The sequence below is a fragment of the Eschrichtius robustus genome, chromosome 5, assembly GCF_028021215.1.
Source record: "Eschrichtius robustus isolate mEscRob2 chromosome 5, mEscRob2.pri, whole genome shotgun sequence".
NCBI classification, from domain to species: Eukaryota; Metazoa; Chordata; class Mammalia; order Artiodactyla; family Eschrichtiidae; genus Eschrichtius; species Eschrichtius robustus.
The window spans coordinates 138,872,531-138,887,550 of NC_090828.1; positions in this window are offsets into that span (position 1 = coordinate 138,872,531).

The window sequence follows — 15,020 nt, forward strand, 5'->3', positions numbered from 1 at the left end:
GATGTGGAACATATATACAGTGAATATTACTCAGCCATAAAAAGAAACGACATTGAGTTATTTTTAGTAAGGTGGATGGGCCTAAAGACTGTCATACAGAGTGAAGTAAGTCAGAAATAGAAAAATAAATACCGTATGCTAACACATATATATAGAATCAAAAAAAAAAAAAAGGTTCTGAAGAATCTATGGGCAGGACAGGAATAAAGATGCAGATGTAGAGAATGGATTTAAGGACGCAGGGAGGGGAAAGTGTAAGCTGGGACGAAGAGAGAGAGAGACATGGACATATATACACTACCAAATGTAAAATAGATAGCTAGTGGGAAGCAGCCACATAGCACAGGGAGATCAGGTTGGTGCTTTGTGATCACCTAGAGGGGTGGGATAGGGAGGGTGGGAGGGAGACACAAGAGGGAGGAGATATGGGGATATATGTATATGTATAGCTGATTCACTTTGTTATACAGCAGAAACTAACATACCATTGTAAAGCAATTATACTCCAATAAAGATGTTAAAAAAATAAAGTAAATTCATTACTTCTAAAAAAAAAAGAACCTGAGCTTCATTAAGTCCTGAAGCCAGGTATGTGATCTCAGTTGCAAGACCGTGGGTTTTGGCCAGGTTCGAGTCCCGGCCATGTGGGTTCGAGTCCCAATCTGAGTTTTGGCCGTGTTTGAGTCTCAGCTGCGTGGTTCCAAGTCCCAGTCTGGGTTTTGGCTGGGTTTGAGTCCCAGCACGTGGGTTCAAGTCCCAATCTGAGGTGCACAGTTTCAACAAGGGTAGTCCAAAAGGGAAAATCCCAACCAACATTCTGCCACAGGCAAAGCCCGACGCGAAAAGGTACCCTGGTGTTGTCACATGTGAGCCCTGTTATTCGTCTCAACCAGTCAATGCAAGTACTGAGACACATACATACAGACAACAAACATGGTCCCACAAACAAAAGATCAGACAAGATGTAGCCCACTTTCACTCCCAGACAGAGGACTCAAAATGGCTCGCAATGATCCGGTAGAATTTTCCCACCCTACAAAAGCGAGAGTGGCTCACCCCAAAACAATACACACAAAAACACAAACGACAGATAGGCTATGGCCACACAGACAGAAACTCAGAGGAGGTATAGTTTAAAAATTCTACTTCCACTCCCGGACAAAGGCTTCCAAACAGATTGGCTCAGTTCTTGAAAGAGAACAAACCCAGAGTTGGCTCTCAGGGGGCCCAGAGTGGCTCAGTTCCTGCAAGGGAGTGAGGCCAGAGTGGCTAGCCCACATGGAGTGGAGAAAATTCCCAGCCTTTCCATTCCTGTGACAAAACAATTCTAGCTGAAGAATAGTATAATAATTTAGGCCACCATACAAAGTCCACCTCTCCTCAATTTTAAGAATATACATTGGCTAAACAGAGATTCATAACTATAGGCTGACCAATCTGCCAAAATCTTCCCTAGGGGGCTGTCAGATGGAGAGGAAGAGGAAGCGCTTCCCATACTGAGTCGAATTAAACAGCTATGTGCACAAAACTGAAAGCAAAACCAGAATTCTCACCAGCCAAACGGAAGCCACACACATGCACAAAACAAACCCAAAGAAATTAATTAATTAATTAATTAATTAATTAATTAATTAAATTCTGATCTAGTTATAATATAATTAAATCACTTTGCTGTATTTTTTGGTTATTTATATGAACAAAAAAACCTGAAAAATAAATCTTACTCACAGAAAAAAACAATAGTTTAGAGATTCATCTTAATGCATTTATTAAAAGAAGAAATGTTCATAATCTGAGAAAAAACATTTGTGGTAATACTAAAACGATCAAAATGTTAAATCAAGGTTGTGATTGATATAAAAAAATAATAAAATAAAAAATTTTTTAAAATAAAAAGGACTATGAGCAATTATATATCAACATAGAAAACTTAGATCAAATTCACAAATCCCTAGAAAGACGATAAACTATCAAATCTCACTCAAGAACAAGTTTAAAAATCTAAATAGGGCTTCCCTGGTGGCGCAGTGGTTAGGAATCCACCTGCCAATGCAGGGGACACGGGTTCGTGCCCCAGTTCGGGAAGATCCCACATGCCACAGAGCAGCTAGGCCCATGAGCCACAACTACTGAGCCTGTGCTCCGCAACGGGAGAGGCCACGACAGTGCGAGGCCTGCGCACCACAATGAAGAGTGGCCCCCGCTCGCCGCAACTGTAGAAAGCCCTTGCACAGAAACGAAGACCCAACACAGCCAAAAATAAATAAATAAATAAATAAATAAATCTAAATAAGCCTATAATAAGTAAAGAAATTGAATTCACATATTTTAAAACTTCCCAGAAAGAAAGTCACAGGCCCATATGGCCTTACTGAAGAATCCTAACAAAAATATAATCAAAACCAAGCCTTCAGACACTCTTCTACAAAATATTAGAGAAGGGAATACATACGAACTAATGCTGTGAGGCTAGCGTTAGGCTGACACCAAAAACCAGACAGAGATATCACAATAAGATAAAACTACAGATCAAAATCCTTATAGACCCAAATATCCTCAAGAAATTCTTCAATTAGCAAATCAAATGCAACTACATATAAAAAGCAATCTATGGTGACCAAGCGGGATTTTTTCCAGGAATACAAGGTTGGTTTAACATCCAAACATCAATGTATTACAGTATACTTTATATATAAATTATAGGGCAAAATCCTCCCAATCATCTCCAGACTAGCCAAAAAAGGCATATGACAAAATCCTACACCTTTTCATGATAAAAACATTCAGCAAACTGGTACTAGAAGGAAACTTCTTCAACCTTATAATGGATATCTCCAAAAACCTACAGGTAACGTCATACTTATTGGTTTAAAACTGAATTCTTTCCCCCTTAAAATCAACAGCAAGATAAAGATGTCTGCTCTCATCACTTCTATTCCGTAGTGTATGGAGATTCAAGTCAGGGCAGTTAAGCACGAAAAAGAGATAAAAGACATCCATACTGGAAAGCAAAAAGTAAAATTATCTTTAGTCACAAATGACATAATCTTATATACAGAAAATCTTACAGAATCCACTAAAAAACTATTAGAACTAGTAAATGAGTTCAGAAAGGCTGGATAATCCAGGGTCAAAGTACAAAAATTAATTGTATTTCCATATGCTAACAATGAACAACATGAACTTAAAACACGTTAGAGCTTCAAAAATCAAAGAATCACGAGCAGAGACATTAGATTACCTAAGGCTTTTAATCTGGACAAGGGCTATTTCACCGTAACTGAACACAAATCACATCACCTTCAGGCATGCCTGTACCTCAGTCTTCAGCCACATCATCTAACAGTGGTTGCCATGGCAAAGATGGTTCTAATTTAAAAAGGTGGCAGGAACCTCTGCTTGGCACCCAGGACAGCAGAAGATACTGGGGAGTCCACACCCACTAAGGGATATCTCCACACCTCCTACTAGACCCTGGACACTTGGATATTAAAGCAATGAGAAGCCAGAACAAGCTCAATAGGAGTAAATGGCTACTCCCTAAAGGAGATGGATTTTTAAGAGGAATTTGTTAAAATTAAATTGTAGGGGGGCTTCCCTGGTGGCGCAGTGGTTGAGAGTCTGCCTGCCAATGCAGGGGACACGGGTTCGAGCCCTTGTCTGGGAGGATCCCACATGCCGCGGAGCAACTGGGCCCGTGAGCCACAACTGCTGAGCCTGTGCGTCTGGAGCCTGTGCTCCGCAACAAGAGAGGCCGCAACAGTGGGAGGCCCGCGCACCGCGATGAAGGGTGGCCCCCGCTTGCCGCAACTGGAGGGAGCCCTCGCACAGAAACGAAGACCCAACACAGCCAAAAATAAATAAATTAATTAATTAATTAAAAAAAAAAAGAATGAGATCCCGGCGTGGCCTTGGGCAATTGTGCTCATCCAACCGTGATCCCCATTTTATAGATGCAGAAACGGACCAGAGAAATTTAAAAAAAAAAAAAAAAAATTAAATTGTAGGGGTGTCTTTGTTTTTGTGTTTTAACAAGACAGTGCACGTACAGAGGTTGAAAGTTAAATAGCACCACAGGATGAAAAAGATGTGTAAGCAGGGCCCTGCCTTACTCCTTCTCACCTCAGAGAGCCTGCTGCTCAAAGGCACTGCTTCAGCCTCTGCACCTGCTCCCATGTGGGATGCACCCACCTGCGTCCCACGGTGTGTCCCTGCTGCTGCTCCTTCACGTTCAGGCTTTACCGATTGAATTCCTGCCTTTTGTACCGTCTCCCTGCCCACCTACACAGACTCATCTCCCTCTCAGCCTGCCATTATGATTGCATCATACTTTCTGTTTAAATAATTACCTGAGGTTTGAATTATCATAACAATGGACATAAACATTTTTCATGTCAGGTTCAAGAGTATACAATGATTACATTTTATTTCTTGTATAACTTTTTTATTTTTGTGGGGGTTAATAAGTCCCTGTTTGTTTGTTTAGTTTTCTATGTGCCTTTCCCTAGTTTAAGCTCTTCAATATCAAATGAACCCAAAAATGTATTAGTTCATTTGTTTCTCTTGGAGTGATCTCCGTGGAGTCCTCTGTGCTCCTGCACAGTTCCCCTCACCATTTCTGGGCAATCCCTTCACTTCTCCACATGCATGGGATCCCTCGTTTCCTGGATTCTATGTGTTCCATTTTCTCAAACGACTGCCTTATTTTCTTGGGGCACAGCTTCCGGATAGGCTCTTGAAAAAGGATGACAAGGAGGTAAGTTTTCTAAGATTGTAAATGACCTAAATTATCTTTATTTTAGAGGCATCTAAATCTCCATCCAAGAGGCAAATGGATAAACAAACTGTGATATATTTACATAATGGAGTACTATATAGCAGTTACATAGATGAGATTTACACGTATGAACATGGATGTAACTCACAATAATCATATTGAAAGAAAAAAGCAAACTGCAAAAGACTACATAGTGCAATAATGATCTATAAATATATAACATCACTGTGATATGTATATATATATATGTATATAAAACATATATATATATATAGTCATCTCATTATTTTGTATTTGTGAATTTGCCTGCTGGCTAAAATTTACTGGTAACCGTCAAAATCAATACTTGCCGTTTTTGCAGTCATTTGCAGACAATATGCAGATGGGAGAAAAATTTGAGTAGCTCTCACACATCTTCTCAGATGAAATCAAGATGCCTTCTTGTCAGAGCTCTCATGAACAAAGGGCGGAGATGGAAGGGGAGAGTGCGGTGCAGGGCAAGCAGCTCAGCTCCAGATGCATGGGTTTGAATCCTGACTCTGGCACCTGCCAGTGGGGAGGCCTTGGGCAAGTCACTTGACACTTCTGAACCTTGTTTTCTCTTTTTAAATAAAGAAAGTAGAGTAAGTTGTTTTAGGATTTAAGATTACAATCTATGTGAGACATGTAAATATTTCCCCTTGGAGAAATGTTTCACACACACACACACTTTGGCTGAGCACAGAATTCCAGATGAGAAATCCATTACTTACAAAAATGTGAAGGCATTGTTCCATGGTCTTCTAACCTTCAATGGTGCTATTAGCAATGCTATCTTACCTAATACTTTACCTAATAGTATTTTAAATACTAGTTCTTTAAATCTAGCAACTTGTTCCTTCAGTTCTGGATGTTTTTCTTTTATTATTCCTTAAACAAGTTCTTCCACTCGGGCTGACGGTTCCCTCTGCAGAATGATCAGGCAGGGACCTGGCCATTCCACTGGGCTTTTAGCATTTGGTACCTGTCAGCATTTCCTCTTAGATGTGTCCTTTTTCCCATAAAGAAATTCTCCCCTTCATGCCTTTATATAAATAAAGATCTGATTAAGTGGAAAGATTGATCATTTTCATGGCTAGAAGACAAAATATTATAAACTTAAATCTATAAATACAATAAAATTGCAAAAATCATGTTTGTGTGTGGGTGGTGTCTGTGTGTGTGTGTGTGTGTGTGTGTGTTTGTGTATGTGTGAATGTGTGGGTATGGGGTACGTGTCAATATGTTCCATGACAAGCTCATCTTAAAATGCATAGGATGATAAAGAGACAGGATAATTTTGGAGAATAAATGTAGATACACACCCTAACAGTTACCAAAGCTATTATAAAGCTAGGGTAATTAAGATAGAGTAGGATATTAGCACAAGAATAGACAAATTAACCAATGAAACAGAAAAGAGAACCCAGAAACAGAACTTGAAAAATTACACAATTTAGAGATCAGAGGGGGAAAGATGAACTATTCAATAAAGGACGCTGGGGCTCTCCAAATGGCAAAATTATAGCAATAATAATAACAACAACAACAACAAAATTTTTTTTCACTTTCACTATTAACAAAATTAATTCCAAGCAGATTAAAAATTGAAATGTGAAGAGCAACAATTTTAAATTTTTTGAAGAAAAGACAGGAGATACACTTATGATCAACTGATAGAAATAGAAAAGAACTTCTTATATTAAGACACAAAATTAACTAACCATAAAGAAAAGCAAAATAAGAAATTTGGCTTCATTAAGAGAAAAAAATCTAAACAAAAGAACAAAACTTACCTTCTAAAAGGTGAAAGTATGAGCCACATGCTAGAATTAGATAATGAAGTATACAGATAAAGGCAATGCATTTGACCAGCATAACCATCTGTCCTGGTCTGCCTGGGACAGTCCTGGTGCACATCTATGGCCTCAGTGTAACTGTTATTTATACCCTATTCTCACTCTCAAAAATATCTAGCTGGCATGATGTATTATATGATCACTCTACATATAAACAAAAAGGATTAGTATCAAACAGTAATCACAGAACCCTTGCAAATAAATAAAAATTCTAAAATATTAAAAAGACAACAAGAAAATAAACAAGGAAAACAAAACAAAACAAAATGAGCAAAGACTATGGTTAAGCAATTCACAGAAGAAGAAAAAACCCTAATGGCCATAAACTCATGAAAAGATGTTCAACTTCACTAGTGAACAGGAAAATAGAAATAAAAACCACACCCATCATATTGGCAAAATTTAAAGTCTGAAAATGCCAAGTGTTGGAAGGATGTAGAAAAACAAGGATGCTCGCGGTCTGAAGGTATGAATGTGAAAGGACTTACCTCCTTGCAGAGCGACTTTGTACTATCTGGTTAAAGCAGATACTCTTAGACCAGCAACTTGACTTCATGAAACTTTTATTTATGTCCACAGAGAGATACGGACAGGATGAGAAAATTTGGAAATCATCTAAATGGGCAAATGAATTAAGCCATGCTTTGGCAAAATAATATTATACAATACTCAAAATAAATGATCTGGTCCTAAAACATCAACATAGGCAAACCTTAAGCACAGTAGTGAGAGGAAAAAGCAAGTGGCAGAAAGACATATAAAGTATGGTACAGCCTATATAGAGTTAAAAACATGCAAAGCAATGCTACTCATTGATTAGGTGCAGCTTCTAAAGACTTGCTACTCACTGAATACATTGAATACATAAACACTAGAGAAAGATGCATGAGGGTGAGAAATGCAAGCACCATGATAGCCATATTTCTGGAGAGAGAAATAGTAGAATGGGACAGGAGAGGGTTCGTGGAGGGCTTTAACACTACCCGTAGGATTTTCTTCCTTTTGAGAAAATAAGATATGAAACAAATATGATGAAACCCTGAGACTGAATGAAGCTATGTGGTGTACACATGTATATTCTTTTATATAATTCCCTATACTTGCCTGCATGTGTGAAATATTTCATAATAAAACCTTTTGATAGTAAAATAAGTAAGTAACAGTCAGTGGGTCTGGGAATTTAATTGTCCATACCTAGTTTCTGGTGGGGAAAATCAGCTGTTCTCTCCAGATCTAGTGTCAGAGCCCACAGGAAGCCAGCCAGCTTTGTCTCATCATCTCAGCCAAGAAACTGGACCCCAGTTTCACAGAAGCCCTAGCAGGTACTGCCCATTCCATTTTACACACAAAGATGGGAGGACCCCACGAAGGACAAGGGATGAGAAGTACTTATGTTGGGGGGAGGGGATACTGTCACACCTCGCTCTTCTTGTAAGACCACTATACAGGATGCAAGTTTCATTCTCCTTTTCTTGAGTAACTGAGCTTGTTTAGCAGCAAAATGATTTTCTCTCAGAAGCAGGGATAGCCACAATCCACTCAAAGTGTAGATTTTCCTTCACTGGAGATTTCTCTGCAAGCTGAAATTTATTTTCTGGGAAGAACACAGAATCAGACAAGGTTGGGAATGTGCAGATGTGCCCCAGGGCTGGCAGTCATGCCCCACCCCAACCCTGTCTCTCTGAGTCTCTATCTCTAGAGAGGTACATGAGTCCTGGGCCCAGGAGACTGGGTTCTCCCATGGCCACACCATCCTGGATGGAGCTGCAGCCTCTCTGGAATGCCCTTAAGGGCAATGTGTCCCCAAACTTCCTCCCATGGCCTTTCACTCATCCCCAGACTTCCACAACTGCAAATCTCTTGTGTTGGTAATAAACCTGGTGTGGTGAAGAGAGGGTAGCAGCTGTACTTGAATCTGTGTCAAAACCCTGCTTCAGTAGATTAAAAAGCAGTCGTCAAACAAGTCCAAGTCAAGCCCCTCCAGTCCACTGAAACTGGGTTTTCCTCTCTGTGGGGCAGGAGGGATACGCTGACCTTGCAGATTTCTCGTACATGGTGGAAATAATACATGCAAAATATTGGCCTGCAGTACAAGCTCAAACGTTACCACCTCTGGAAGGTAATGTTTCCTACCCCTCTGACTCCCTCAGTGGATTGGGTGCTCCTCCTCTTACCCCAACTCCACCCCCTGACCAGAGCAGGCATCTGGCTTCCTGATGGTATTAATGGTCGACTCATATAGGATGTTTGCACGTCTGCCTCTTCTGCAGATTGTGAGCTTCTGAGGATGATATAAGAGCGCTGCCCCCCTTTCTGCTGCCCCAGAGCCAGCACCAGAGGCTGCAGAGAAGATTGAGAGAGAGAGGGAGAGGGTGTGAGTGAGGGATTGAGAGAGAGAGAATGGATGTGGGAGTGAAGGAGAGAGAGAGAGAGAGGGATGGAGAGAGAGAAGTCTCCCTGGGCCCCTTGAAGGACAGTAAAGGTAAATAAGTACACATGGGGTGCCCAGACCCCCAGGATTGAGTCTTCAGTCCACAAAGGGAGTCATCACGTGACCACTGAGGTCACCCAGAGAAGGTGAGGTCAAGGACATTGAACTCTCAATGGAACCTACAGTGTCAGGCCTGAATGTGTGCCTCTAAAGGTACTAGAGTTGCACCTGGGGACCTGACCATGGGCCTCCTCCACCAGCCAAGAACCCCTCTTGCAGAAGCTCCCTTGGGGCCCAAGAGAATGGGAGGAAGCTCCCAAAGGCAAAGATGGGAGGGCTGAGGCCCTGGCAGCAGATAAAGGAAGTGAAGGGGACTTTGATCTACCCCCAGGGCCAGACTGGGTATTTTGGACCCATTTCACAAATGAGAAAGTAGTGGTTCAGCGAGGTTAAGTAATTAATCAAGGTCATGCATGCAGCTAGTAAGGCATCAAGGTTTGGGCTCATGCAAAGATCATGTTCCCTGCACTCAGTGGGCCTGAGGAGAGGCAAAGACCCTTGGGGTGGGCCTCACCCTGGAAGGAATCAGAGAGAGAGGCCACTGTCAGCTGCTTGAGTGAACAAATAGATTCTTTTATGCAGCACAACCTTGCCTTCCTCTCAGGTAGGGCTCTTTAGCTAGAACATGTATGGGTGATAAGTGCTAATAATTCTAAAAATTAATAATAGCTACCGTTACAGAATGCCAGACAAAGGGGGCACATTAAAGACATTTCACACTTGATGCTCACAGAAGCCCTAGCAGCTACTGCCCGTTCCATTTTACACACAAGGACCCCGAGGCTCAGCAAGCAGGTGGCATGTCCAAGGTCACACGGACTGCAGGCAAGGCTTGAACTCAGGCTGCACAGCTCCAAAGACCCTTCCTGTCCCAGTGCCCCGTGCCCCCCGAGTGTTAGTATAGCTTCGCCTGCTATTCGCGAATCACAGATAATAGAAGTGATCCTCAAGAAGGCCCATGAAAAACCCACAGCCAGGAGCCAGGTCAGCCCTCACCCCTAAGAAATCCTGTGTGATGGACTTCCTTGGTGGTCCAGAGGTTAGGATTCGGCGCTTTCACTGCCGGGCCTGGGTTCAATCCCTGGTCGGGGAACTAAGATCACACAAGCCCAGCGGCGCAGCCAAAAAGAAAAGAAAAAGAGAAAACCTGTGTGGGAGCCTGTGGGGACCCAGGTGGGCCACACAAGTCCACCGGACCAGACTCTTCCTTCAAGAAGACAAATGCTCCAGCAGGAGCCGGATCCCCATGCCGCTCCCAGGTACCCTCGCAGCTGTGCCCCCTGCCCCAGCCCCAAGGGTCAAGCAGTATCCACCATGGGCCAGGCAGGCAGCTGAGGACAGGAGCTCCCCACCCTGCAGTGACCTGGGCCGAGTTCTTCTGCAGCAGCTCTCAGCCTTCCATAGCCTCTGGATCAGCCACCCGCCCAGCTCATCACTCACTTCTACTGCCAAACCCCAGAGCCCTTCCCCCTATTTGAGGAAATGTCCACTGTGTGAGCCCTGGAGGAAGACCCCAGCCCCTCCTCAGAAGCTCATAGCCATGATCTGACTTCCCCAGACTCCTGGGCAGTCGAAGTGAAGGCTCAGAGCTGGAAGGCTTGCAGACGCCCCATCCCACGCTCTGCCCTGGCGGCCTGGCACTGGGCCAGGCAGCAGCAGTACTGTGCTGGGCCCAGGCGGGGTGCAGGTAGACCGGGGGCCCGGAGGCAGCCTGCCGTCCTCACTGCTCCCCAGCCCTCTAGTAAGTTGGGAGGCCCAGGAACCATTTAATGAAATGCTTTTCTGCTTCAATCAGCCAGAGTTGGTCTCTGGTGCTTTCAACTAAAAATCTTCCTTCACTCGCTCATTTATTTATTCATTCACTCACTCACCAAATACTCGTTGCTCCCCTGGGATCCACAGGCTCCTGAGCCACCTCCACCACTCACTGCTGTGTGACCGCAGATGAGTAATTTACTTTTTTGTGTTCAGTTTCCTTACCTGGAAAATAAGAATAATTATCACTGCTAGCTCACAGGATTGCTATAAAGTTGCCTGGGGTACAGTAACTTGTATGTACTAGTTAATGTGGTCACTATCGTCATCATCACCATCATCATCATCATCGTTATAGCTACCACTACCACCATGGGCCAGGCACACAGCTGATTCTGGGAGGTAAGTACCACCAGGGCCTTAATCCCAAGGAGCAGCAAGTCTGACCGTGAAATAGACAGGACATGTGACCATAATGGCAGACGGTGACAGTGTTGGGGAAGGGAAAGAACAGAGGGGGTTGTTCCATGGAGGGGTCAGACTTGCATCTGAGAGAGACCGACCCCAACAGTAGGGACCAAAATCTTTCCCCCACTGGCTAGTCTGAGGTGGACACATACCACCCCTTTTTTCTGTATTCTTTCAAACTGCAAACACGTGGCCAGCAGGGGGCGTGGGGGAGGTCGGTTCTTGATGCCCTCCCTTCTGAAAAGAGGACACACAGTAGCAAAGCAGCTGCAGCCTAGGGCTGGCAGTGAGAATATTTCCACGAGGCAGAGAAGGGAGGTGGGGAACAGTGGAGACTCCCAGCAATTTGCTGAGGGGGTCTGTCATTCTGGGCCAGCTGCCTGCCTCCCCTGGGCCAGAACCTGACCTTGAGGTTTGATCAGAGATGAAGCCCCAAAGCCACCGGGCAAGAAGGGAATGAAAAACTCGCCTGGGGAGGGGTGTCTTCTTCTAGTCCTCACAGAGGGCCCCCTCTCCTCACTTCATCAGCTGCACCCCAGGAGGTATGAGGAAGGATGCTGTCTCCGTGGGCCATGGGGGAGGAGAAGGCAGCTCTCCAAGCTGCCCAGACCTTGGAAAGGAGAGGTTTGTTTCCTGGTTTTGTTTTTGTTTTCTTGGGGTTCCTTGCTCACTGTCTTCTGTCTCACCACCGTCCCCAAGGTTTCCAGGACCCTCACACTGCCCCCTGGTGGTCTGCAGTCCCACTATCTTAGTCCACCCTTCTGAACCTTGACCTGCCAAAATACCTCCCTGAAGAAGCCAGTAGTCTAGCCAGCGGCTCCTTCCCTTCTAAACAACAGCACAGCCCTCTTTGTTAAATCCCTCTCTCTCTCTCACACACACACACACGCACACGCACACACACACACACGCACAACTCCCCCACATTTCCACCCTCCTCATCCTGGGCTGTAGGAAATCCTGGGACCCCGAGCTCTTCCCACGCCGATCCCGGCTTCCTCATCCAACCCACACGTGCCCTTTCTCCAGGACGCAGCTCAGGTGCCAGGAGCCCCAGAAATTCTCTGGTTTCTCCCTCGAGTGACTTCCACTCTTCTGTGTCCATAGCACTCTGTTCTTGCCACGTTACAGGTGGATCCCAGTGTGGCAGGCCACACTCAAAACTTCCAAACGTAGCAAACGTAAATGCAAATGCACCACTGATGTCGCGCTGAGAAATGATTTCACTGGACACTGAACGAACGTCCAGGCCATACCACACACTACACGACAGAAGCAGAATAAACTCCCTTTCTTTACTTCTACTCTTTCCCACAAGCTCCTCCCGCTCCCAGCCTTCGCATCTTGCCTCTTCTTTTTCCTGCACTGCCCTCCGCGGTCCCAGGTCACGCTGGCCCCCTGCGGCCTCCGCTCCTCACCCCGCGAGAAGGAGCCAGAGCGGCCCTCTGGGGCATGAGCGCGCATGCGCGCCCGCGCAGCCTGCAAAAGGGGCGTCCCGCCCTATTCCAAACCATTCTGTCCTTGAGGCTGTATGGTGGGGTCTCGGAAGGGGTTTGGGTGGAGAGGAAGACCACATGCCCCCAGAATTTCCTTGGTTGCCGGATTTGCTCCGCAAGCGAGAGAAAAGCGGTTTCCGAAATCAACGCATTCTCACTGGGATGTATTTTGACAAGAAAATAAGATTTGTGTCACATTTTTAAATTATTTAGGTAATGAGTTCTCCCACGGCTGTGAGCTCCGCTGAGGCAGGGTCCCTGCTTCTTTCCTCTGCACACCCAGCACCACGCAGCTCACGCCGCAGCGGAAAAGGCAGGATCCAACCCAAAGGCCCACACTGCGGCCCCAGCGTCAGACCCCACGCCCACTGCCACCGTTACTGTCCGCATCACTACTGCAGTTCTGGTCACTGTAAATATGCCCTGAACTAGACGAAACAGTGGTCGGGCTGTGGGCGTTTGTAAACCTGGTGCCTTGAATGCAGGAAGGAGTATGTCCCACAAACGTCCGTATTCATGACTCCGGTGCTTCTTGTTCTGCCAATTGCGCAGCCCAGCCGCAAAGGAAGGGGAGAGGATAATTCACGCCTTCCTCAAGAGTTAATCCTGAGCCTTTATCTATGCAAAGCCTAGTCTGGGGGACCATCAGACCCAACCCACGTGAGGACCCAGCTTTAACTCCAGCTTCCCAGGCAGTGGACACGCGCCAGGGGAGGTGAGGGCACTGCAGGCAGGACAGGCTGTGGTCTCCCAGCAGGCAGACAGCAGGTGCCCCCGGAGCAGTCCTTGGAGGAACATGAATAATGATAAAGCCCAAAGAAGAGCCTGGTGATTGGCCCCTGGGAGAGTTTGCAGCACCTGTCACACGCACTTCTCATCATACACGCATCTCCCCCGTGCCTGGTGTGAAAGACCTCCCATGACACATTTCTTTTTGTCTAGCGTGTGCCTGGGGAGTATGACAGGTGGCAAGATCTAAGAATACCCTCATCTGCCTTCTAAAATGAGATGGAAAGGGGCCCAGCGGGGAAGTCCTGGGCTGAAATATTATTATTATCAATTACAGTGACACTTTCTGACAGTACAATGCTTTGTGATATGTCAAAGCCTGATAATATCTGCTCTTTTGTTTGGCCCTCGCCAGCTGGCTTTGCAAGACCAGGGCTGTGATCCCCTGCCTCTGACAGGGGAGGAACTGGAGGTGGACTTCAGAAGCTGACCCAAGGCCACATGGAGGGAGTAGCCTCAGTAGGCCGGGTCTCTCTGGTGCCCACATGACATGTGGCAGAGCCTATGGTCCAGGCACTAAGAAGAGCAGGAAGAGGGGAACTGATCCCCAGTGCTTGGGCTCTCCCGGCTTTGGTTGGCTGCTGTTCAAGATGGGGAGCTGTGGCCCCGCTCCCAGGGAGCCTGCCTCACTGCTCTGTGCATGGTCACCACTTCCCTCCTGGTATAAGGGGCACATATACTAGTATGTCCTGAACTCTGAGGGTCTGTGAGAGCTCACAAGGTGGTAAAAATATGTTCCAAGAGCTTTTAAAATATTCACATCATTAGACCCAGTCGTTACACTTCTGGGAATGCAACCATGGCAGAGTGGAAAGAAGACTGCTTGAACTTCACACGAATCAGGATTCACATCCTGACTCTACATTCCCTCACTGGGTGGCGTGGGAAAGTTACCTGCCCCATCACCTCCTGCTCCCTAGCCTGTGACTCATAGTCATAAGCCCAGTGGACTGTGCTGGAACACAAGGGCCACTCTATGAATAGTGACCAGTGTCATGAACACGGAAAAACCACATTCACCAAGACGCTTTTCACAGGTATATTTAGAGAGTAGAAAAATCAGAGTGGTGCAAGCTGCACTATTTTATTCCAGAAGTTTAAGAGTTTAATTTAAAAAAAAAAAAGAGTTTAATTAAGTGTGACTTTTTAGTAGATGCCACAATCGTAGTGAACTTCCAAGGCCAAGAAGCCTGGTACCTGCTGGTGGTCACCCAGGAAAATGCATCCCAATGAAAAAGAGTTTCAAGGGGTTCATTCATGCCACCGTAGTGGCTGGAGAGTTCAGAGGACCCTGGAAACCACCCACACTGATCCTGTAAATTCATAAGTGAGGAGACCTAGACCCCAGACAAAGAAATAACCCACCA